This window comes from Erythrolamprus reginae, chromosome 4 (assembly GCF_031021105.1).
Source record: "Erythrolamprus reginae isolate rEryReg1 chromosome 4, rEryReg1.hap1, whole genome shotgun sequence".
Taxonomy (NCBI): Eukaryota; Metazoa; Chordata; class Lepidosauria; order Squamata; family Dipsadidae; genus Erythrolamprus; species Erythrolamprus reginae.
In genome coordinates, this window is record NC_091953.1 from 109,207,941 (window position 1) to 109,235,082 (window position 27,142).

Below are 27,142 nucleotides of genomic sequence, written 5' to 3' on the forward strand. Positions count from 1 at the left end.
TTTATGGAATCATAAAAGTTGGAAGAAACTATTCTGGACAAATGATTGCCAGGTACTTTCTTAGTGTTTAATTTTCTGGAAGTTTAAAATTTGTCTTAAACTTTTAATTTACTTTTTAGTTTAATTGTTAACAGCCTGAGTTAAAAAACTGAGGTTTTTTTTAAAAAAACCTATAATTTAATAAAGAACAAACTTCCCAAACTCTAAAGGTAACATTATATTCTTATTAGCAAGTCTTCAGAAATTTGACTGCTATTCTTCCTATTCTGTATATACAACTTAACTTTACAAAAGCTAGTTTTGTTCTAAACAAGCAGCAATTCCAACAGCTGGCTTGACAGATTTCCAGAAAGAGAGAGTGAAAATGAAGTTGCTATATTTATTCCAGGTTGGTTCAATGACTGATCTTCCAGGAGAGTTAATTTTATTTCCTGTTTATTGGGAAAAAGGCTTATCAGAGATGTCATATGTAAGCTATTATGAGGGGTGAGCACTGAGATGGTAGATAAGAGCAAATCAGTGCACAGAATAATTTATTCCTTTTCACAAGAAAAACAGCACAAGCAGAACAGGAGGCCTGACAACAGTTCATTTTCTAGGCATTGCCAATAATCAAATCCTTTAGTGCACTTTCTTCAACTATTTTCAAACTTCCAAACTGCTGGCCTTTCTTTCTATTATCTCAAGCTGGGGTAGGGATGGGGAGTTTCCCACCATCATGAGATAGCTATCATCCCCCACTTTGTTTATTTCTCCTTTTCCTAAAACAAATAAATAAGAGTATCTTCATTCATTCAGTGATGATGATCACAACATAAGAGGATGAGCATCTGAAAAACATCTACATTTCCCTGAATTCTACAGTCACTCTTAAATTTATTGGCTTATCCCTAGAATTTTCAAATGTAACACTATTAAATTTCACTTTAACTATAAACAGATTGCACTCTACAGAATGGGCATCCAAGAGCCAAGGGTCAGGAAAGATCTTGGAATGCCTCTGCATGGCTAATCAGGAGTTTGACTGATATGTTTAATGAAAAGTAACTTAGTTACCAGTTCATAGCTAACTTAGTAAAAGTTATTTATCTATCTATCTATCTATCTATCTATCTATCTATCTATCTATCTATCTATCTGATTTGATTTGATTTGTATGCCACCCCTCTCCGCAGACTCGGGGTGGCTAACAACAATAATAAAAACAGCATGTAACAATCCAATACTAAAACAACTAAAAAACCCTTATTATAAAAAGTTAACTTTGCTCACTACAAAAAATAAAATAAAAAGAAATCAAATCAGAAACAGATATCCAAAATGCATGATTAAGCACTTACTTATATAAAACTCCAAGCACACTTTTAGATGCCCTTGTGTATGACCCCATTACTCCATCTAGTACAGCATGAGAAGAATGGTGGAGGAGGAAAAACATCTTATGTTGAAAACAATGGGATATATGTAGACATTTTATAAGAGGGCAATGATAAATTCTACTCTGAACTGATAGGATAAAACAGGGCTGGATTCCTATTACTGCCACAACTGGTGCACTGCGGTTGCAGCTTCAGTTATCTTGCATTTGTGTGTGCCTGCGTCCCAGCGTGTTTTTGCTTCTGTGCATGCACAGAAAGCAAAATCTCATGAGGTGACGTGCGTGAAAGAGAGATTTCGGCTTTTTTTTTTTGCTTCCACACATGCGCAGAAGCAAAAAGCTTCTCATACGTGTGACCCCCTCAATAAATTTTGCTTTCTGCACATGCACAAAAACAAAACCAGACTGAGATGCATTCGTACACACAAGATAACTGAAGCTGTGTGTGCAATGCAGCAATTGCTACTAGTGCATCATCCTTTACCATAACCGCTACTGCAGTTTTGGCAAACCTTTTTTCCCTTGGTTGCCAAAAGAGCGTGCACGTGTGCTATCGCACATGTGCGAATGCCTACACACAATGCCTGGAGTGATCTTACTAAGGCTTTATAAGACAGTACAAGAACTTCACGTGATCTTGATTCTATCTATCCATTAATGCAGCCTAGGATTGCATTGGCTTTTTTTGGCTGCTGTAGCACACTGTTGGTTCATATTTAAGTATTTGTCCACTAGGATTCAAGATCCTGCTCGCAGTTACTGTCATTAAGCCAATTTTCACCTACTTTGTACCTATACAATTGGGTTTTCTTGCCTACGTGTCAAACTTTACTTTTATCTATGTTGATTTTATTTTTTTAGATAAGGTAATGGAGCCATTCAATTTTCAATCATAAGAAGCAACACTGTCTACATTTCTTTCTCCAAACTTCTCCAACTTCTTCAGGAGTGGAAGGTTTTTCTAAGCAATGAAGGAACTGCTAAAGACTCACCAGCAATCCAGAAGGGGATCCTGGTTGGTGACCTTGAGAAGCTTTCAAATGCTTGCTTTTGCTACGCAGAACAGCATATTTGAAAAAAGGTATCAGTGGTGATAATGTTCTGTGTTACAGTTTTTGATGTCCCTTTTAAATGACACAGAGCAATTGGAGAATCAATAGGACACCTGAGCACCTTCTACACAAGGCTGAGTCTTGCTTTTGCAGCAGGTTTTTAATGGATATAAATGAGTATATCTTACAAAAAAATTCCATTGACTATTTTAATACACAGTTCCAGGGATTTATGGTTTCGGTTACAGAAAACAGCTTGTAGGGCAGGCAGCTGTTTCTAGCCTATCCAAATGTGATATTATTTTCACAATATTATCAATAAATCAAGCAGTTTGTCTTTCACACCTCAATAAAAAAAATCTAGCTTTAAATAGAAAAGATTTTGCAGTGGGAAAAGAGCACCAGTCTGAGGATGCCTTCAATGTTTCCCAATGCACATCATCTTTGGGGGATGATGTCTAATGTCCTTGAACACATTAAAGATCAAATGTTGTGCATTTTGTAGATTGCAGATAGAAGAATAGACCATGTCCTTTTCCAGGAGGTTTTCATATTTCCACACTTTTAACCAAATGATCCTAGAGACTATACATGAATACATGGATAACTTAAACCTTTTTCCATCCAAGAGAAGCTAAACCTTTTTAAAGTGAAGTTTTTTGTACATTACTGTTTTTAAGCCACAACTCTTCCTAAATTGCTCATTTTGGCCACAAAAACAAATACATCTATCAATCAGACTGCCTTCTGCCTTTTAAATTTTACATTTTTTTCCCTATGAAGGCCATTCTGAACAACAACAACAACAAAAGTCCTCATTAGGGTCACTTGGGGGGGGAGGGTATGACAATTGTTATTTTCTCCCCTGAAATAGTTTAGAGAACCATCTTTCAGCTGTGGCGAGGGGGGCGTTTGCCCAGGTTCGCCTGGTGCACCAGTTTGGACCGGGACTCACTGCTCACAGTCACTCATGCCCTCATCACCTCGAAGTTCAACTACTGTAACACTCTCTACATGGGGCTACCTTTGAAAAGTGTTCGGAAACTTCAGATCGTGCAGAATGCAACTGCGAGAGCAGTCATGGGCTTCCCTAGGTATGCCCATGTTACTCCAACACTCCGCAGTCTGCATTGGTTGCAAATCAATTTCTGGTCACAATTCAAAGTGTTGGTTATGACCTATAAAGCCCTTCATGGCATCGGACCAGAATATCTGAGACCGCCTTCCGCCACATGAATCCCAGCGACCGATTAGCTCCCACAAAGTGGGCCTTCTCCGGGTCCCGTCAACTAAACAATGTCGATTGGTGGGCCCCAGGGGAAGGGCCTTCTCTGTGGCGGCCCCGACTCTCTGGAACCAGCTCCCCCCAGAGATTAGAACTGCCCCTACCCTCCTTGCCTTTCGTAAACTCCTCAAAACCCACCTTTGTCATCAAGCATGGGGGAACTGAGATATATCCCCCGGGCCTATACAATTTATGTATGGTATGTTTGTATGTATGTCTGCTTAATAATGGGTTTTTAAAAATATTTTAAATTGTAAATTATTAGATTTGTCATGAACTGTTTTTATTGTATTGTGAGCCGCCCCGAGTCTACGGAGAGGGGCGGCATACAAATAAATAAATAAATGAATGAATGAATGAATGAATGAATGAATAAGCAAGCAAGCAAGCAAGCAAGCAAGCAAGCAAGCAAGCAAGCAAGCAAGCAAGCAAGCAAGCAAGCAAATAAATAAATAAATAAATAAATAAATAAATAAATAAATAAATAAAGGCATTCTGGGAAGCATGAAGCTGAAGTCGTTGGGCTGATGGAGTTTAAAGAAGTTTGGTAACTCCCCTCCTGCTCCTTCAAGTTAGAGAGGAGGACAGGGTACAACAGTGATGGCAAACTTATGGCACAGGGGCCACAAGTGGCACGTACAACCATATCTGAGGGTACACCAGGCTTTGCCCTATGTCAATCAATCCAGCGTGCTTGTGAGCATGGCTAGCTGATTTTTGACCTTCTGGAGGGTGAGGGGGGAAGACCGTTTTCACCTGTTGTGCTGTTTTTTGCCCTCCCCAAGCTTCAGGAAAGCCTTCGGAACCTGTGGATGGTGAAAAATGGCACAACAGGCCAACTGGAAGTTCAAAAATGCGGAGGATTATGTGCCCATGCACAATGGGAGGCCATTGTATTATGGGTGTGGGCCAAGACCATGAGACTATTGTGCATATGCGCACCCTTTTGGCACCCAAGCAAAAAAAGGTTTACTATCACTGGGGTAGAAGGTCAGCAAAAAAGTGCTCTTTCTTTACTAATAAAGGAGAATATTTGTAGCTTAGGGCTGACATAATAACAATAACAACAGAGTTGGAAGACCCCTTGGAGGTCTTCTAGTCCAACCCCTGCTTAGGCAGGAAACCCTACACTCCTTCAGACAGCTGGTTATCCACCATCTTCTTAAAAACTTCCAGTGTTGGAGCATTGATCCATTGGACCAACGTGAGTGGTCCTTCATTGAGTAATTTCATTACTCAAAGAAAACATCTGCAAGAAAGAAAGAAAGAAAGAAAGAAAGAAAGAAAGAAAGAAAGAAAGTTCAGAGAACACCAAGATATCCCTCATACTGACTTACTGACTTAAACCTTTGACGCAACATGAGAAGCAAGGAAGTCAAGTCTATCTTCTCTCTTATATTAAACAGATACATGTATATGCAGAGTTTCTTCTTAAACTCTAAATGGACATGAAAAGGAGATTTGCTCAATGGTTTGTTTCACTCCTATTCTTAGAGAAAGAAATGCTATCCAATCATGCATGAAAACAAATGTTTTTTGAATAGCTGAAGCTGGATTGAGGAAATGGGCTTAAAACCAGCATTATTGGTCTAGAGCAGTGTTTCCCAAAGACTGGTACATGGACCCCCAGGGATACGGGCAGAGTTTGGTGGGGTATGCGTTCAGAAAAAGTTCTGAAATGCATCTTGCCTTTTCCAACTGCATATTTATGTGAAGTTGCTTTTTCAGCATTTGCAGACATTAAGTCAAAAAAAAAGGAAAAGACTATTGGAAGTGGAACTGCATCTCAGATTAAAATTAACAACCAGCGAACCAAATTATGACGATCTGTCATCTCAGCACAAACAATTTCATTCTTCTCATTGATCCAAATAAATGTTATTTATAATATAACTTTTATTTATATTTTATTATGAATAATTTTATTTTTAGTTTATTATTATTTTGTGTATGTACCAAAAAAGAGAAAAAATTAATATATTTCAATTGTTATTAAAATACATCCATTTTTTTGATGAGTGTTATTAAGCATTATGAAAATTATAGAAGGGGTACACATATGTCAAATGTTTGGGAAACACTGGTCTAGGGTACAGGCTGCAATCATTTTGATATATTTATTTATTTTTATTTATTTATTCATTTGTCCAATACATAAATACATAGAAAGAAAATAGACAAGTGATAATACAAAAAGAAGGTGAAGGTGAACTTAGAGGAGAGGATATATGAAAGGAAAAGAATATATAAGATAGGTGAAAAAAAAGGAAAGACAATTGGACAGGGGACGAAAGGCCCACCAGTGCACTTATGTACGCCCCTTATTGGCCTCTTAGGAACCTGGAGAGGTCAATCATGGAGAGTCTAAGGGAGAAATGTTGGGGGTTAGGGGTTGACACAATTGAGTCCGGTAGTGAGTTCCAAGCTTCGATAACTCGATTGTTGAAATCATATTTGCTGGAGAGACGGAGTAACGACACGGACACCAGAGCTGGATTTATTAACATAAAATTTGCATAATTTATTCAAATACTTTGCATAAATTAGCATAAAAACTATGACCCGGAAATGGACCTGCAGGGTCAAACAAATACTTCCGGGGCGGAAATGACGTTATGCCAACAAACATTCCTGGGCAACTCATGGGCGTATCTCGATGCAAGGTCCAGGTGAGGGCCAGGCCGTCACCTGTGACCTTTTTCTGCCATGCTGTGCATGAGGGGGGTCCCACCGGCTAACCCGAATCGGGGAATTAAAGGTGCAGGACCCAAAGACAGGTTCCCCCCAGCTGCTCAGGCAGAAACTCCCTCCATGAGCTTGCGGAGAACCTGTCAATCATCCCCAAAGATGCCCAAGGGAGAACGCGCAGTTGCTAAACCACCCAGTTTTCCGCCCCTAACCTGCCACAGGAGTGGGGGTCAGATCTCTATCTTGGCCCCCCGACTCCCCCCTCTAACTGCGCCAGCTCACGCAGAGACCGCTGCAGGTCCTGTAAGAAAATGGCGTTCCCCTGCTCAGACAGGTGAACGCCATCATCCCGGTAAAGCCATGGCCGGTCTATTGATATAAGGGGATGAGGTACTACCACTCCACCCAATTCTCTAACCGTGTTACCCATAGCCCTATTCACCCGTCGCCTAGCCCGGTGAATGGCCCTAAGGGAAGAGGCGTCCCTCCACACAAGCCTAGGTAATATTTCTGACCACACCACTTGCGTGGTGGGCCATACCTCACGAAGCCTTCGCAGGTCTTCGCGTGCCTGGATGATCAGCGCCAGGCCTCCCAGTATGCACAGGTCATTGCCGCCTAAGTGCAATACCAGCCACCTGGGTGCGGCCACAGGACGCTGCCCACCCAGACCCCCTTGGGCGCAACTCCAGGAGCCGCCCCCCATATTGCCGGGCGCAGCCACAGAATGCTGACCGCCCAGCAACGCCGGTAGGAGACCCTCCCACCGCATACCTCTCCGGCCCATCCAGGTAACCTTGACCCACTGCCCCAGGGACAGATGGGTCCCGATGGCGCTCCTGGCTGCCGCGCGGCCGGCCCAGAAAATCATGCTGTGGCCACACAGCAGCGCCGTCGGTTTCGTGTTAGCCTGGGGACCTGCAAGAGGACACAGACACAGAGAGGTTACCTAGCCTAAGCCCTGCCTAGGATCCTCAGCGGGCCTAACATAACCCAAATATGCCGCTGACCGCCAGCGGCCGATCTCCCGAATCCGATGGGCCGGGAAACCAGAAAGTGCCGCGCTAGTGGCGGCGCCGATACGGAACGAATGCGTTCCATAACCGGCAGGATCCATGCCCACCTGGGCCATCGCCCTAGATACTAAAGCCCAAAATTGGAAACGGGTCAGAGGGGTACCGTCACAATGCCTAAACAGGTACCCCTGACCTGACCCCCTCATACCACAATAAAGCCGTAGGGCGGCCACCGGACACACCGACTGGTCGGTGGCAGCACTAAGTTGTAAGGTAACCCCTCTGCGAAGCTGATCCGTTTTAGACCTCCTTACTACAAGGGACACCCCCCCTTGTCTAAAGGCCAGATCAGCGAACTGGAAGGCCCGGAGCGAAGTGTCAGCCTGAGACGAAGCCATGGCCTCGCTGACCCGAAGGGCCCCAAAGAACATGACACAAGCCGCTGCCCTAAAAAGACGGGCCTCGTACAATGAGGAACACAGACTGCCAAAAACCACATTGATTAAGGACAGCTGCTCCACCGTCAGGGGCTGACGAGTGTCACCTGGGGCCCCCGCTTGCTCCCTAAGCCAGCCTTCCAGCATCTTACGTATGCGAAAGTCACCCGAAAGATCAGCAAACCCCCCTGCCTTGGACAGAAAGGCGAGGCCGGCTAACCGGATCGTCCTAACTGACAGGCCACGCTGCCTAAGCTGGACGCAAAACTCGGCCAAATGCTCTACAGGGACAGGCCAACTAAGCTGGTAACCCCTGCCCTGCCTGAACTCCCCAAACTCCTTACCTGCACGCTGGTATGCCCTGAGGGTGCCGGGCGCTACAGACAAGGAGATTGCCCGGGATGCCTCGCCTCTCCACCACTCTGGATCCCTCCCAGACTCCAGAGGTGGCTGGGGAACGCTTCTGGCAACTCTCGGGCCCACGGGGCCAGGGTCCGAAACCTGGACAACTGACCACGGGACAAGGCATCAGCAATCCCGTTCTCCAACCCGGGGACATGCTTAGCCAAAAACAACGTGTTTAGGGACAAGGACCTGTGCACAAAATGGCGGACAAGCCGCATCACCCTGTCGCTCTTAGAGGACAGGGCGTTCACCACATGGACAACCGCTAGGTTGTCACACCAAAAGTGCACGGTCTTGTCCCTAAACTGCTCCCCCCAAAGCTCCAAGGCCACTATTAAGGGGAAGAGCTCCAAGAACGTCAGGTCCTTAACCAACGAAGAGGCACTCCATTCCGGAGGCCATGCCAACCAGCACCACTGGTCACCTAACACCACCCCGAAACCACAAGTCCCCGCGGCGTCAGAGCAGAGCTGCAACTCAGCTTCCAAAAGAAGCTCGTGCCTCCAGAAAAGCTGCAACTCAGCTTCCAAAAGAAGCTCGTGCCTCCAGAAAGACAACCCATTAAATCTATCCAAAAAATCCCGCCACACGCCGAGGTCAGCCCTGACCCCAGCGCAAAGGCGGGTACGATGATGGGGCAAACGGAGCCCCTTCATCGCATCATACAACCTCCTGGAAAAAGCCCTACCAGGAACAACTACCCGACAGGCAAAATTAAGAATGCCTGCCAATTCCTGAAGCTGCCGTAGGGTCACCTTCCCGCAGCTCAGCACCTCATCAAGCTTCCGCTTAATCTTTACCAACTTCTCTAGGGGCAATCTGGAAGATTGCTCCTCTGAGTCCAATTCAATACCCAGAAAGGTAATCCTGGTGGCGGGGCCTTCGGTCTTCTCTGAGGCTAAAGGCACCCCTAATTGAGCACAAAGGGCTTCGAAGCCCCGCATCAAAGCAAAACATTGCTCCGAATGCGCAGGCCCCGCCAACAGGAAATCGTCAAGGTAGTGAACGACCGTCCCCAGACCACTTTGTCGCCTGAGCGCCCACTCCAAGAAGGTGCTAAAACTCTCGAACAGAGAGCACGAGACAGAGCACCCCATGGGCAAGGCTCTGTCCACGTAATAACCCCCCTCGAAATGGAAGCCCAACAGCTCAAAGTCGTCTGGGTGTATGGGGAGGAGCCGGAATGCCGACTTAATGTCGCATTTACCCATAAGGGCTCCCACCCCACACTTCCTAACCATAGTCACGGCTGCATCAAAGGACGCATACCGGACTGAACATAGCTCGTCAGGAATGAAATCATTCACTGACTCCCCTTTTGGAAAAGACAAATGGTGAATCAACCTAAATTCACCACTCGCCTTTTTGGGGACCACACCTAAGGGAGACACACGAAGATTCGGGAAGGGCGGCTCCGGGAAGGGCCCGAGGACTCTGCCCTCGGCCACCTCCTTCCGAATCTTCTCCCTAACAATGTCTTCATGCCCAACAACCGACCTAAGGTTGTCAGACATGAAGGCCTTCCTAACACCCTTGTAAGGGATCCGAAACCCCTCTGAGAAGCCTAGCCAGAGAGCATCCGCTCTCGGGCGAGGGTGGTAGTCACCCAACCAACCCTCAAGCACACACAAATTAATTGGGCTGGGCCCCTTTTCCCCCAGCAGGTGGGGGAGGCTTTGGGAGACCCGAGCCTTTCTTTTCACTCCCCTTCTTCGGGCGGGGGCACACTGCTGCGGAATGGTTCCCCCCACAATTCCCGCAGGCGTGACGAAACCTGCAAATGGGACGGAAACACGCCCCCTTTGCAGCGAACTCGTGACACACCAACGAGGCCCCTTTTCCAACGGCACCCGCCACGACCTTGGCCGTCGCGGGCGTCGCGGGCTCCTCTTCCATAAAGTGACCGCTATCGGTCCTATCGCAGCCCTCTTTCCCTGACATATGTGTGGCCTGGAACCACAGGTCCGGAACCACCATATCCCAAGGCAAGTAGGGGTCATGGGCAATACGCATCCTGAACCCCTTGTCGTAATGCCTCCATATGGTGCCCCCATATTCAAAATGTGCCCTCGCTATAAGGTCGATGTACTTCAGCAAGGCAGCGGCCCTACCCGGCTGCCTCTGAATTACCACCAACGCAAAGGTCAGAAAGGCGTACAGCCACGAGCTGAAGCATTTCGTGACCTTTGTTTTCTTAACCTTCTCCCCAGGGACCACCTCCTTGTCTTGTTTAGGGACCTCCCTGTTTAACATGGAGAACAGATCAACATACTCCCCCCGCCAGATTGCCTCCTTAACAGACGGGTGAAGATGGTACCCCAAAGGCGTCGCGGGCAACCCACAAGGGATGGCCCCAGGTTTGATGCTGGCGAACGGGTCCCACACCGTGGTGGCCCCCGAGCCCAGCACCCCAAGCCCCGGTGGGTACATAAACGGGACCGGTGGCATAATGGCCGGAGGAGGAGGGATCCAACCCCCCACCCCCGCCCCGGGTGGTACAGGTACCCCTGACGCTCCTAATGGTGGAGCCGGTGGCGACCAGACCTGTCCACAAGTGCCTGCAGCAGTCCCCATAAAACTGTTGCCTCCCCCCAATGCGGGCAGGATAAACCCAGGACCCTGTACGGGCAGGAGCGGTGATGTGCTGGCATGTGGTGCAACCTCACCTGCCCCGTAAGGGGTAGAAGCCATCCACGGTGGGCCCATCCTGGCTGGGCCCTGGAACGATGACCACTGCCCCGACTGGACCGTCTGCCCGGTGTGTGCCGCCTGCCCAGTGTGGGCCGCCTGCCCAGTACCGGCCATCTGCACGCTGTGGGCCACTTGCCCCTCTGGGGTGGACTCCTCTTCGGGGGCTGCACCCCATGCTGCGGTGGCAGTCGAGGCAAGCCCCTCCGGGCCTGCCCTCGACCGCCACCTCTCCAAGTCATCAAGCCGCTCCAAGACCCTGGCCCAAGAGAGAGAAGGGGACATCTCGGGTTGAGGGACTGTGGGCATAAACCCAACCACCACCCCTGCTGTGATCCCCCCCGGGGGCCCCTCTGCCGCAGCCCGAGCCCGGGCAGACGGCCTGGCAGTCCTCCTAGGCCGCACCACTGGTTGGGCCGGGAGGGCCTTCGCTGGCCGCTTCTTAGGGGCCATAACAACCACTACAATCTAATATTAACAGAGGAAAGGGATAGGGCGGGACAAAGCCCTCCCCCAATGGACCCTGCACCACTTGGTCAAGGCCTGCCTAAAGCAGCAGGCCTCGCAGTGCAAAGACCCTCTCAGGCGGCTAATCCCCCCTTCCAATGGGCAAGCAAGGCCCAACACCAGGCCTTTATCCCCAGGCCACAAGCCACCCAGCGACCCCCGCGGGCCCGCGAGGCCACCAGAAGGCAGCACCTCCCACCACACAAAAGGCAATGAGGCTCCAAACCGGAGCGGAGCCCAGCCGATGCTGGCTCCGCTGATAGCAGAAAAAAGGCTTTTCGCCTAACTTCAGGCCACAAAATGGCGCCTCGCACGAGGTCGCCAAACAAAATGGCCGCCGGAGCAGACGAACGAACGTCTGCTCATCAACTGCAGTCCGGGCGAAAAGGGAGAGCCCCGGGCCTGCTCGCCCTTATATAGGGCAAGCAGGCCCCGCCCGGACCAATCAGGAGCCTGGCCAATCAGGTCCTGATCTCCCGGGCGAAGTCTCGCATCGCGAGACTTCGCCCGGGATCCAAGATGGCGGCCGCCATGAGGGACCGTGTCTCCCGGTCCCTCCAGCAAAGCCTGCCAGCCGGGTAAGTCCGGCGCTGCCCTTTTTACAGTCAAGTTTGGAGCGGTTCGTATTAAGTTTGAATCTGTTGCGTGCTCTTGTGTTATTGCGGTTGAAGCTGAAGTAGTCATTGACTGGCAAGACATTGCAGCATATGATCTTGTGGGCAATGCTCAGATCGTGTTTTAGGTATCGTAGTTCTAGGCTTTCTAGGCCTAGGATTGTTAGTCTATTTTCGTAGGATATTCTGTTTCGAGTGGAGGAGTGAAGGGCTCTTCTGGTGAAATATCTTTGGACATTTTCAAGGGTGTTGATGTCTGAGATGTGGTATGGGTTCCATACAGATGAGCAGTAGTCTAGGATAGGTCTGGCAAAAGTTTTAATCATCTTTATTAAAATCCTCATGGATTACTCAGTTATGTACAAGTTACAGGGAAATAATTATCTGTATTGCCAATTGAGCCTGATTTTCACTCTTCCTTGCATATTATCCCTCATTAAAAAGGTCAATTAGATTTAATCTAAAATAAATACATTTAACCATTTGGGGAGACTTTTACCAATGCACACACATTGTTTAAATACCATGTTTTTCCCCATCGTCATTTTTCGTACAATTAGTTTATGACTATTTTTAAAATCATCATTCACGTTGCACCTGGGTAACTCCACTCAGATAATGGTAACACTGCAAGAAATAATCTTGCTCAAATATGTATGATAATATCTAGATTATGTCCTTTCGTATAGTGTGTTATCAGTATGTTAGTCATATCAACTAATGAAAGGAAGATGCCTGTCCAGACTTTCAGTGTTCCATTGAATAAAATTTATATTTCCAATGCAACTGAATAATTATTTGAGTAACATTTAATTCACTAAGCAGGTGCTCCTAATCTAGCAGACTGTAGATATAATCTTTTTTTCTGAATTGTGCCCAACTTACTAAAGTATAAATACTGAAATATTTCTAGTAGAGATCATTTTTAAAAAGCTGTCTGCAGAAAATAAGAGAGCAAAAAAAAAAAAAAAGACATGACAACAGAAGTTGATTGCATTTATCCAACAATTAATGGAAATCATTTTCTTGTTGGGAGAGGTGTTTAACAACGTGTTTCTCAGCTTCTTAATTATCTCAAAATGCAGATGGAAAGGGAAAAACAGTGTGTGATATTATGGTGGATTAAAAAGGAATGGAGCTTTTATTGCTGGTCGAGCCTATGATTTGATGCCACCCAGGAATATCCCTTATTTATACAGCCTATTCTGTATAAATCAGACATTTAAATCAGATAGTTGGAAAAAACAAAGGGAAGTAAATAAGATTGTAGATAAGTAATTTGTAGAAACCTAGATTTCTTGAATACAGGTGGTCCTTGAGTTATGACCACAATTGAGCCCCAAATTTCTGTTCTTAACTGAGGCATTTGTTAAATGAGTTTTTTCCCCATTTCATTATCTTTCTTGCAAAACAGTGAATCACCACAGTTGTTAAGATAGGAACATGTTAGTTAAGTGAATCTGGCTTCCCCATTGACTTTGTCAGAAGGTAGAAAAAAGTGATCACATGACCTAGAGACACAGCAACAGTCTTATGTGTTCTGTCGGGCTCTCTGGTAGACTCCTCCCAAAAATTCACAGGTACAAATTTCAGACACACACACATTTGAAAATTCAAAACAATGTTCTGTATAATGAAAATTCACTTAACCTAAGCCCCCTTTTGGTATAGCAAAGAGCACTCGTTTCCAAACAAACTGGTAATTTGTACAAGTCCCTTATCAGTTCTGTGATACTTAGCTTGCAGCTGTGAGGCAATTCATAGTCCTTCTTCTTTCACAAAGTGAAACACACTTTGCTCTGGTTTAGTTTCAAAGCGGGGGAAAATCAGCACACAAAAAGTCAAAGTCAATAAAGCAGTCACGAAACACAACGATCAGATAATCCTCCACAATGGCCAAACCCACAGGCTGCTATTTATAGCAGCCTCACTAATTACCACAGCCCCACCCAACCACAGGTGGCCTCATTTTCTTTGATAATAATCTCTCAGTTGTTGTTGCCTATGCATGGCTCTCCGCATGCGTGGCTGTATCATTAACTCTTGTTCTGAATCCAAGGAGGAGCTAGATAATTGATCTCCTTCTGAGCTGTCTGCCACACTCTCCTCCTCCCTGTCACTCATGTCTTCTTGGTCAGAGGAGCCTTCATCAGCAGATTCCACCAGGGGGGGGGGAACAGGCCTGCAGCATGTGGATGTCTCCCCCACATCCACAGTCCTTGGGACAGGAGCTGGGACAGGAGCTGGGACAGAGCTAACCACAACATTAAGTAGGAAGCAATTGTCAAGCATCTGAAGTTTGATCATGCTGCAAAAATTGTAACAGTAAAAAACGGCCATAAGTCACTTATTTCTGTACCATTGTAATATAAAAATGAACTTTCGTAAGTTGAGGACTACCTGTAATAAGATCCCAAGCTATGGAGAGACTTCTAGAACTAGTTCCAGCTCTTAAGAAATCAACTTTATAAACCTGAATTATTCCAGAGGTCATTCAATTTTTGTCAGCTCTGAAGAGTAATGTAGGAAAACAAATTCTATTCTGGTTGTGGGCTTTCCCTATAACATTAAAAACTCAGAAGCATGCAGCTCTTTTTCTTTCCCATAAATAAGAAATATTTAACAATGTTGTTGTTACTAGGTAGGAAGAATTCTTATTTTTCTTAAGAAAAATAGTTCTTCTGTTCACAAAATTCCTCCCTCATCACAGTAATAGAACAATATTTGTTCATGTATTGTATTATTTATTGGATTTATTCATGATTCAACCAAACTCTTGGTGGTTTACAACAAAATATAATAATATATATCTAATAAATTGAATAGAATAGAATATAATAAAATGCACTTTTAAAAGAAAATCAATATAAAGTTACAGGTATGAAACGCCAAATACATACATTAACCATGTATCCTAGTTTGATATCCTCTCGGTCATTAAAGGGCCTCTGGAATAATTCATCTGCTAACAAATTATAGAAGGCCAGTAATTTGAGGGCCAAATTTATATCAACTGACAGATAGTTCTATGATTCAGGCACAAACATTAGAAAGCGTCCTTCAGCAGAGAAGAATTGTCAACAATCCCATTCATTTTATTAGGAAAGGAAGACTCTTGGACCATTATTTAGTGAAGAGTACACTTTACTGGAGCTTATATGGTTACAAAAGGCAGATCTGATATTTTCACACACAAAAAGCATAATTAGCTTTCTCCTTCTCCCTTGGCCTGCCTATGGTTGCTATTCACTGTCCAATCACTTGTATTCCTTTTTGTTTGGACAACAGGTTTTCCATTCTGGCAGACAAATGCTAGAATTTGGGGGCTGGTGCTGTTGCAGGCTTTGAGCCGCCATTCTTGGCATTCCTTTAAATCCCTCCCTCAATCCATCCCTGCATCCCTCTCACTGTTGCTTGATGGTTGGCTGCGAGCAAGGGTTGTGATGTGCCGGTGCCTTGAGGCTGTTGGGGCCTGGATGGGTGTCAACAAACTCAAACTCAACACAGACAAGTGGGTCTTGCCTCCCAAGGACAATCCCATCTGTCCATCTATTACCCTGGGGGGAGAATCATTGACCCCCTCAGAGAGGGTCCGCAACTTGGGCATCCTCCTCGATCCACAGCTCTCATTAGAGAAACATCTTTCAGCTGTGGCGAGGGGGGCGTTTGCCCAGGTTCGCCTGGTGCACCAGTTGCGGCCCTATTTGGACCAGGAGTCACTGCTCACAGTCACTCATGCCCTCATCACCTCGAGGCTCGACTACTGTAACGCTCTCTACATGGGGCTACCTTTGAAAAGTGTTCGGAAACTTCAGATCGTGCAGAATGCAGCTGTGAGAGCAATCATGGGCTTTCCCAAATATGCCCATGTTACACCAACACTCCGCAGTCTGCATTGGTTGCTGATCAGTTTCCGGTCACAATTCAAAGTGTTGGTTATGACCTATAAAGCCCTTCATGGCACCGGACCAGATTATCTCAGGGACCGCTTTCTGCTGCACGAATCCCAGTGACCAGTTAGGTCCCACAGAGTGGGCCTTCTTCGGGTCCCATCAACTAAACAATGTCGCTTGGCGGGACCCAGGGGAAGAGCCTTCTCTGTGGTGGCCCTGGCCCTCTGGAACCAACTCCCCCCAGAGATTAGAATTGCCCCAAACCTCCTTGCCTTTCATAAGCTGCTTAAAACCCACCTCTGCCGTCAGGCATGGGGGAATTGAGATACTCTTTCCCCATAGGCTTTACAATTTTATGCATGGTATGTCTGTATGTATGTTTGGTTTTTATAATAATGGGTTTTTAACTATTTTTAGTATTGGATTATTATTATATGCTGTTTTATTACTGTTGTTAGCCACCCCGAGTCTGCGGAAAGGGGACGCATACAAATCCAATAAATAAATAAATAAAATAAATAAATAAAGCCGATTTGCAGCCATGACAGTTCTATGGTTAAGGCACAAGCTTTAGAAAGCAACAGAAGTGTACCTCATCCCCCTTTGTAATAGATACTGAAGAATTTCTCACGGCCAAAATTCTCCTGGCCCATACAAGCTGGACAGGTTGATTCGAGACTGAAAAAAGAAGTTTTGAAGATCATTGGCATCTCCCGCTTAAGGGTCATTTGCCCGTATTACTTTCAACAGCTTAAATTGCCCTTAGTTACCAGAAAAAACATTATCTTTTATCTCAAGTTTGGGTTCCAATTTGGATTGTACAGTCACACATTCAGTGAAGAAGCACCGCCATTGCTTATACCTCCTCACAAATATCACCAAACTCTATACTTTTCAGGCAAGAGGGGAAATACAGAGACCTGAACTGAAGAGAAAGAAAGAAAGGTAGTGGTGTTGATATAACTGAGATGGAAAAGAAATTGTTACTTACTTTGGATTATCCCAGCGACCAGTTAGGTCCCACAGAGTGGGTCTTCTCTGGGTCCCGTCAACCAAACAATGCCGCTTGGCGGGGCCCAGGGGAAGAGCCTTCTCTATGGCGGCCCTGGCCCTCTGGAACCAACTGCCCCCAGAGATTAGAATTGCCCCCACCCTCCTTGCCTTTCATAAGCTGCTTAAAACCCACCTCTGCCACCAGGCATGGGGGAATTGAGACACACTTTCCCCCTAGGCCGTTACAATTTTATGCATGTATGATTGGTTTTTATAATAATGGGTTTTTAACTGTTTTTAGTATTGGATTATTGTTATATGCTGTTTTGCTATTGTTGTTAGCCGCCCCGAGTCTGCGGAGAGGGGCGGCATACAAATCCAATGAATAAATAAATAAATAAAACAAATTATGAGTTTGCAATCAATCAGTACCTAGCACAATGGGAACATATAAGGGACCAGTAACACAGAGTAGCAAAAATCTGATGTTATAATTTATTGTTGGTTGGACAGTTGTTACATATGATGAAACAGGACCAGCTTGGAATGCCAACTTGTCGATCATTTCCACAACTATTTAATAACTGTGGACAATCTTAACAGCTGCACTATAGACCAGTGTTTTTCAACCAGTGTGCCGCGGCACACTAGTGTGTCGTGAGACATGGTCAGGCGTGCCGTGGGGAAATTAAACATGGGTCCCCAAACTACAGCCCTTGTGCTGAATACGGCCCATGGAGGCCATTTATCTGGCCCACCACCAGCTGCCTCCATCCGAACATAAATATTCCCCTCAGAATCCCTCCAGCTATCAGTGACAGGAAGAGTGGAGGGACAGGGAACACTCACTGACCAATCACCTACTTGGATTCATCCCGACCACTAGCGATGAACCAATAGCAGGCCGCCTCTCATCCACACCAAGGAAGGTCCCTGCTCGGGCTGCCGCGCACTTGTCATTGTGTGGCCCTGGCGAGTAGTTGAAGCTGCTACTCCTCCCGTGGTCCTGATTTGGACTGGAGGTAAATGTTGCCACCACTAGGTGAAGCCTCAGCCTCAACTGGTTATATCTATCCTATTCACACTAAGTGAGTATAAATACATTTAGAAACTATATTATTAACTATATGTATAATATGTACTGTGTTAGAGTGTCATTTTGTGTCACTTTGGTTGGTGGTGTGCCCCAGGATTTTGTAAATGTAAAAGGTGGCTGCCGCGGCTCAAAAAAGGTTGAAAATCACTGCTATAGACTAACCACTGAAATGTGCTGAGACATCTGGATCTATAAGGGCTGACAGTAATATTCTAAACTTGAGATTGAAGGAGAGTAAGAAGGAGAATAACATGTGCTTGCCTGCTGTCAGTTGTCTGAAATCTTAATTGTCTGAAGCCTCCCTGTTGAGTTCTTGATTGGGTGGGGGGGACTTCAAAGGTTCCTGAATATAAGGCTTTGGAGTGATTCAGAGACTTAATTGTTACATGTCCTGCAGTTACACAGGTGTGACACTTCTATACTTTAGTGGTAAAAGTTTGGACCAGATATCCAGGAGTTCCGTAATACAAACATAACCAAGGTTTCTACTCTCTGTTTGACTGTTGAGCACAGGGAACCTTTTGCACTCTTATTTATTTGGATTCTTAAGCACTAATATCTAAGGAACCCATAGAATTGAAAATCCAATAAGTATTCACAAGATGTATACTTGTCTTGATTTACTGTTACTTTTTTGGTGTAGGGTGTAATAGCAGAATCTTCCAAGTTTGATAGAATTTTCTTCTGCTCTCTCCCATATATATTTTTTTCAAATCAAGGCAGGGTATTTTTGAATAGGTCATTAAATCCAATTCTGGAATTTTAAAAAATCTAGCCCTGGGGAGATAGTGTACCAGAGCTTCAGAGGAAAATATTGGAACAAAAACTTTGCATATAATTGCATATACTTTCGAATCATGGTAATGTAGATTACAATCATTTGTTCCATCTCAAGAACGTGGTAATTTGTTCAAATTACTCAAATTTACCTAACTTTCTCTGATTTATCATGATGACATTTCATCTGTACTACAACTGCACTCCCATTCTAAAGGAAATATTAATCAATGTTCAGAACTTCTTTTGAGAAAAAAGACTAGGATTAACTATGGTACTTGTCTCTCCTGTTGCATGCAGAGAGGCATTCGAAAATTAATTTCTTAATGTTCCAAGGAATATTATTCTGAGAAACATCAAAATTCTTATTACTTTGAGAAACATCACTCTGCAATGTTTTCTTAATATACTTCTTTTTAAAAACTACTTATTAACAATTATACCCATGGACAAACTTATTGTTCAATTTTTTATGAAAAATAATCTGTTCAGTTAACTAAATTACTTTTATTATCCTTAGTAGTTAGTCTTATTGTTGTTGACTCAGTGTGAAATGTATTACTCATGATGCATACATAGATGCACACATTTTCTTTGTAATTGCCTTTTGATGTTAAATATACTTGAAACCAATATACTTCCCTAATTAAAAGACAAAATGTAATTAGGATGCCTGAAATTGTAAGCTTTTACTTGAGAAGTAAGTTGTATGTTTATACTTTTTGAAACTTGTGTAATTTCCCAAGTGTCACACTCTAGCTATGCATCACTGATAAATCCTTCACTGAGATTTGATATTGTCATCATCCGAAACATAGAAACATAGAAGACTGACGGCAGAAAAAGACCTCATGATCCATCTAGTCTGCCCTTATACTATTTCCTGTATTTTATCTTAGGATGGATATATAGTATGTTCATCCCAGGCATGTTTAAATTCAGTTACTGTGGATTTACCAACCACGTCTGCTGGAAGTTTGTTCCAAGCATCTACTTCTCTTTTAGTAAAATAATATTTTCTCATGTTGCTTCTGATCTTTCCCCCAACTAAGCTCAGATTGTGTCCCCTTGTTCTTGTGTTCACTTTTCTATTAAAACATTTCCCTCCTGAACCTTATTTAACCCTTTAGCATATTTAAATGTTTCGATCATGTCCCCCCCCTTTCCCTTCTGTCCTCCAGACTGTACAGATTGAGTTCATTAAGTCTTTCCTGATAAATTTTATGCTTAAGACCTTCCACCATTTTTGTAACCCGTCGTTGGACCTGTTCAATTTTATCAATATCTTTTTGTAGGTGAGGTCTCCAGAACTGGACACAGTATTCCAAATGAGGTCTCACCAGCGCTCAATACAGTGGGATCACAATCTCCCTCTTCCTGCTTGTTATACCTCTAGCTGTGCAGCCAAGCTTTCTACTTGCTTTCGCTACCACCTGACTGCACTGTTCACCCATTTTGAGACTGTCAGAAATCATTACCCCTAAATCCTTCTTTTCTGAAGTTTTTGCTAACACAATACAATACTGAGGATTCCTTTTCCCCAAAGAAAATTAGAGTAGGACAGGCATGTTAAACTGGATTTATTTGAGGTCTGCATCAGCACTGTAGTTCTCCTCTGCAGTCTGGTTAGGGGTGGGTGGGATGGAGAGATGATGGACAAAATGGGGCATGTGGGAATGCCAGAGACCCTGCGTGCCCTGTTTTCAGCCTGGATGGCCCCCTGCAGCACCCTGCTGGCCAAAATGGGGCATGGAGCAATTGCGCGGGACCTCCCATTTTCACCCTGGTTGACCTCCTGCCATATTGGTTTGGCTGGCAAAGTGCTGTAGGAGGCTGTCCAGGTCAAAAATGGGATATTTGTGTGTGTGTGTGTGTGTGTGTGTGTGTGTGTGTGTGTGTGTGTGATATGCCCTCCATGCCCCATTTTGGCTGCCAGAGGCACTGCAGGCCAGTCCTTTGCTGTTTCCAGGCTGACTTTGTGGGATAGATTTAAGCACCTTGTGAGTTGGCTCTGGCTCGTGGTCCTTGACTTTGACACCTCTGCTATAGGAGATAAGATATTTTGTATGTGATTTAATCTCTATTGTCTGTAGGTGAAATCTGGTGTGGTTTTTGTTTGGTTTGGTTTGGTTTGTATGCCGAACAACAAAAAATGACCTTTATGACTTCAATGAAAATAATTTCAGTTGTCCACATATAAAAGGGAAACCTTTAAAAAGCAAAACCTTTAGCCTTACCAAAGAATGTTTTACTATATCGGAGTTTAGGACAGACAGGTGTATACTAGTATTAACTAAGCTGATAAAAATATTTTGACTTTCCCTTTTGAATATGTAGTAATGATTGGATCTGAAATCAGCTAAAAAGGAACAGGGTTACAATTAGGTTGGATCAGTAGTTCTTTGAAATATCACTTTAGATCGATAAGGGGCACTTCACATATAAATCGCGTTATGTGTAGACATCAAAGGTTAGTTGTAACTGTGCCAGAGTTATGAACAAGATGAATGTGTGAAGATTCACTTCAGATGCAATTTGCTCAAATCTATGACTTGAATCTACTCATTGGCTTAGTTTGATGTGCAAAAACACCTTTTCCTAAACTGAATCAATATGTTGATGTTTTAAATAGAAATGCTGCTTTAATATCTTCTTTGGATAAGGAGTGATTTGCATACCTCTAATGAAAAAAAAATACAATGAGAAAACTGTGATGGACTGAAAATCCCTGCCAAGTCATTTATGTTAAGCGAGAAGCCCTTTCTGTAGTTTCTGAAAGGTCTTTCGTCCTGTTTTTAAGATAAGGAAGGTCGTTTATGTGGATAGAAAATTTAGAAAAGCAGAATACCTTTGAAGCAGGACTACCCAAACTGTATAAAAGCTCCTGGCCATTTCTATTCAAAATAATAGACCACTGATTTGCAAAGAGCTGATATTACTTTTGTGACTTCTGAAATTTGTGTCTGCTTGAAGTCAGGTTGCATAAATTAACTAAAGTAAATCAAACATAAGCCATTCTCAGTTTGCGTAGCCCAAATTGCATTTTCTGTTAGAAAAAAAGATGATTAAGATTTATTTTATTTTTTTAAAAAGAAGTCTTATATTGGACTTTAGTCTGAAAAAAGAGAATATATATATTTTTCCTTCTGGGCATGTGCAGAAGCTAAGTCCCGGCACTTTGCATGCAACCACCATTTGTTTTTCGGCCTTTTTTTTTTTACCACATGGGGCAGGAGGAAGGAAACTGATAGTGAGGTAAATCACAACCTATCCCTGCTTCCATGGTCCCCTGTGCCCCTTTTGGCTCCCAGGGGGATATAAGGAGCTTGCTAGACACAAAGGAGAGCACCTTCCCATGCCCATTTTGACTTCTAGGGGAATGGAGGAAGGCTTGCTAGGCCCAAAACTGGGCGTGGGGGACTGCAGGAAGATTAAAAGGGAGGGGGAAGAATAAGATGGAAATGCACGGCTGGCGGTTTTAAGCGCCAGCCAAAATTACCTGCGGGGCCGGGGAGACGCTGCCGGTAGCTCTTCTAAGTCCGGACTTCCGGGTTCCTCGGAACCAGGAAATTCGGCTTTTGGCAGCGCGCCAGGGCGGCGCGCTGCCTGCTGGGATTTGTGGGAGGTCCTGGATCGCCCTATTTAAGGGCGATCTGGACAAGACCTCCCCCTTGCCTGGGCTCCTCATGCGAACACCCGCCCACCCTCCACTATCAACAGTGTGTCCTAAGGAGGTCGCCTCGGGGCCGAATAGGAATTTTTTGCGGCCTCCCCTTTAGAGGCGGCCGTTTTTTCACCTATTCCACACTGACGGTGTGGACTGGATTGGTTAGGGGATGCGGCGCACTTAGTGGTATAGGCCTCCCTTTGGTCATTGGGTTTGGCAGATTAGGGGCGGAAATGGGCAATTAGAAGCAACTGCGCATGCTCCTTTGGGCATCCTTCAAAGGGTGATGGACCGCCTCTCTCCAGGAACTAGAGGTTGGAACAACGTCGGGGATTGGAGAGAGGATGTCCATGGGAATCACCGGATCCAATTCCCACGGGGATTGGAGGGTGGACTCCTCCCACACGACGAAGGGGCATGGCCTGGATCCAGGTGAAGGTGGTACCTTCACCTGGGTCAGCAGGGAGTTTTTGCCCAATGTTGCCAAGGAATGTTATGGTAGTAATTTCCGCCCCATTAGTTTTGGCCTCTGCAGGTCCTTAGTTCGTTCTGAATTTAAATATTGAAATTGGTATATGCAAATTTATGCAAATTTATTTAAATTTATGTTAATTCAATAAATGACCCATATTTTAATCCACAACATGTCTCAGCGTCGTTACTCGGCTTCCGGGGGTAAATTATCTTATAGAAACAAGGATGGAAGTCAAAATTGTATTGTTTTATAAAAATCTCATAAATTATATTTTAAAAAGAAAAGAAAAAACCCACAGCCGGAACCGTATTTTCTTTAATCATTGAATTTTGATAAGCAAAAAACAGCTTACATTAATACTGCAAAGATACAGTACATAAATCAAAGTTTTTTCCCTCACCTTTTAGGTTTGTTAAGGGAATTATTCTAAAATGCGTGGTTTTATAGAGCCCTATTATTATATAATTATTATACATTATATATTATTATAATATATTATATATTATATAATATAATTATATATTATTATATTATTATTATTATAGCCACCCTTTCCCACCTGCATACAGTTTTTTAGGGTTGTTTCATATTCTCATTTGTTAGATGTAAATTGGAAATGGTTAATTACTTCAAACAGGCATTAAATGGGCACTTAATCAAGCCATATAAAAGTGTTTATTAAATATTAATTAGTTTAAAATACGTAGACCCTTTCATTTGTCAAATGTAGAGCTACATATGATTTAGCAATTTAAATATTCTTAATTACGGATTGCATATCTACTCTATGTGGGTCTGGCACAGCTTCCTTAAAAATGTATCTGTCGGGTATAGTGTAATTAGTTTATTATGTTCACATGCTGATATAAAACAAAAGACAGCAAAAGTTTCCCAAAGTCAAGCCACATCTTTATGTGACGGACATGATCAAGTCACTGATGGACAGAATATCTATTGGAAGAATGAATTCTTGATTAAGTGCCCATTTAATTATTAATATCCTTCAGATCATTTATTCATTTGTTTAGCATATATTTTTGCTGCCACAATAATTTAACTCCGGATTGATGTATGACAAAAATAAGAAAAAAAATCATCCCACAGAAAATCAATACAACATACAGTAACCATATATGGTGGTACCCCTACTTACAAACTTAATTCATTCTGTGGCCAGGTTCTTAAGTAGAAAAGTTTGTAAGAAGAAGCACTTTTTCCCACAGGAATCAATGTAAAAGCAAATAATGTATGCGATTGGGGAAACCACAGGGAGGATGGAGGCTCTGTTTCCTCTCAAGAAGATTCCTAGAGAGGCCACATGGAGGCTTCTCCCCATCTTTTCCAGCCCTGTTTCCTCCCAGGAGATTCTGGCCCTGTTTCCTCCCAGGAGATTCCTAGAGTGGCCCCCACAGAGACTTCTCCCTGTCTTTTCCGGTTACAGTTTGGCATACCTGCATGTCCGTGTGCAATTTCGCTTCCTGACCTGCAGTAGCATAATTGCACGGACTCCACTTGTACTTGTACTCAGAGCCATGGAGGCAAGCACACGTCACTGTTCCACCTTAGAAGCCCACCTCTTACTATATCCATCACTGGAAAAGACTTCAGGAGTAAACCTTGAGGCAAAATCCAGAGCCAGAGTCCCAGAAGCAATTCGTGACTGAATACAGCCATGTTCTGATACCTCCTGTGACGTAGCTGGAACCAATTGTATTGGCTTTTGCCATTCCATTGGATTATTTCAGAAACCCAGAGAGGGGGAATCTGCTGCTTAAATAACAGTTTATCCTCCATACTAACCTACCCAGGCTTTATGCTATGGAAAATCCAGAGCATGATACCATGGTTTTTCAAGACCGATGGATGCCAATGCAATACAGTTTTCTTCATGGACTTGCTTGGGTTTGTCCACCATGAGAACTCTTCCAAAGGTTATTTACAGAGTGCTGGTGAGACCACATTTGGAATACTGTGTTCCGTTCTGGAGACCTCACCTACAAAAAGATATTGATAAAATTGAACGGGTCCAAAGATGGGCTAAAAAAAATGGTGGAAGGTCTTAAGCATAAAACTTATCAGGAAAGACTTAATGAACTCAATCTGTATAGTCTGGAGGACAGAAGGGAAAGGGGGGACATGATCAAAACATTTAAATATGCTAAAGGGTTAAATAAGGTTCAGGAGGGAATTGTTTTTAATAGGAAAGTGAACACAAGAACAAGGGGACACAATCTGAGGTTAGTTGGGGGAAAGATCAGAAGCAACATGGGAAAATATTATTTTACTAAAAGAGTAGTAGATGATTGGAACAAACTTCCAGCAGACGTGGTTGGTAAATCCACAGTAACTGAATTTAAACATGCCTGGGATAAACATATATCCATCCTAAGATAAAATGCAGGAAATAGTAAAAGGGCAGACTAGATGGACCCTGAGGTCTTTTTCTGCCGTCAATATTCTATGTTTCTACGTTTGAGTAGAAAGGTTTCAACAAAAAGTATCTGTACAGTTGAACACATAATGGCAGTCCCCTTAGTTTGTTGACACGTTTTTGCATAGTGTGCTGAACTAGTGCAATGGAATACTTTGGTGTTCTAATGGCGCTGTGACACAGAGAGACAGTTACATCTAATGAACACAGTGACTAGCTTTGAGCAGGATGTTATTCTGTCGCTCTGTCAACAAATGCCACTTTATTAAGCCATCAAAGCTATGCATAGGACCTGCATTTGGAAACGGTGTGTGTAAAAAACACAATATAGTTTTCATAAAAGCACAGGAACAGTAAGAATGTGAAAGCTTAATACTACCTTCAGAATAGAGTTTATGTTCCCATATCATTTAACTTGGTTGTCTCTCATGATTCAAACTGGAGACAGTCAGTCAGTCCTCCCTCCCTCCCTTTCTCTCTCTCTCTTTCCTCTGCTTATGTTTCCCCTTAACAACTGCCATTAATTTACTGATACGCTGTCTATCAGGCATACATCATCTTGATTAGAGCAGTTATTCTAATCAAAAGGCTGATAATTAAGACTATCCATCTGTAGAGTTCCAAGTGCTAAGATGAGCTGAGGATCCTAATTAAGATTATTTAGGTGTTAGTTAAATGCCACCATTTGATTCAGCTAATCATACCAGCAGGTACATTAGATTTGCATTAATGTGCGGCTGCTGAAGCCAACAGGTTTTTAAACAGATACAGATGCAGGACTCTGTTATTTCAAACACTTTATTGGTGAGGTCAGATTGGTGGGAGAATGTGGTTCGGTCTACAGCTTGCTCCATTTATTCTGCAGCAAAATACTTGCAGCCCTTTGCTTATTTTATTTTATTTATTTGCCGAACAAATAGTTCGACAAACAGAATGCAATAGGATTGTACAATACACAAACTACAATACAATAGGATTGTAGTTTTTATAAGCATGGTAGAAAGTAATGATAAATCACAAGATTTTGTTTCCTGTGCATGTGCAGAAGCAAAATCTTGCTGGAACATGCAGGCAGGGGTGGGCAGCAGGCAGGACGGGGTAGAATGCAGTTCCACCGGCAGAAATAAAGCTGCGTGCGCAGTTCCAGCTCACTGGTGGCAGTCACTTTCTGGATTACCAGTCTCCCCTCCTCTTTTTCCCCTTGTGAAGTCCTCACTCCACCCGCAAATGAGATGAAAAGGCATCATGCGGCAATAATAACCTTGGCTTTCCAATATTTTAAAATCCCCCCTCCTGTCTTCCTCCTTGGAAAGCGGCAGGGAGACCAGCACTGGCAGGCATAGTTCCCTCTAAGCTGAGCAGTGAGCAATCGCTCACTTAAAAATCATCATCAACTCAGAGTTTTTCAAACCTGCCCAGAAGCCGAGAGGGAAAGAGTGAGAGGGAAGGAGAGAGAGAGGAAGAGAGGAAGAGAGAGAAACAGATAGAAAAAAGAGAGGAAGGAAAAAAGAAAAAAAGAATGGGAGTAAGGAAGAGAGAAAGAAAATCAAAATCTAGTTTGAAACTAGCTCAACTATTTAAGTGGCATTTTGATATTGATAGAGTTGCCCTATTATGAGCTCACTGTTATAGACACACAGTACAGTATTTTATTTTGAAATTCACTGAGGCAAAACAGGATGGGTTTTTTGTTTGTTTGTTTGTTTGTTTGTTTACTTACTTACTTACTTACTTACTTAC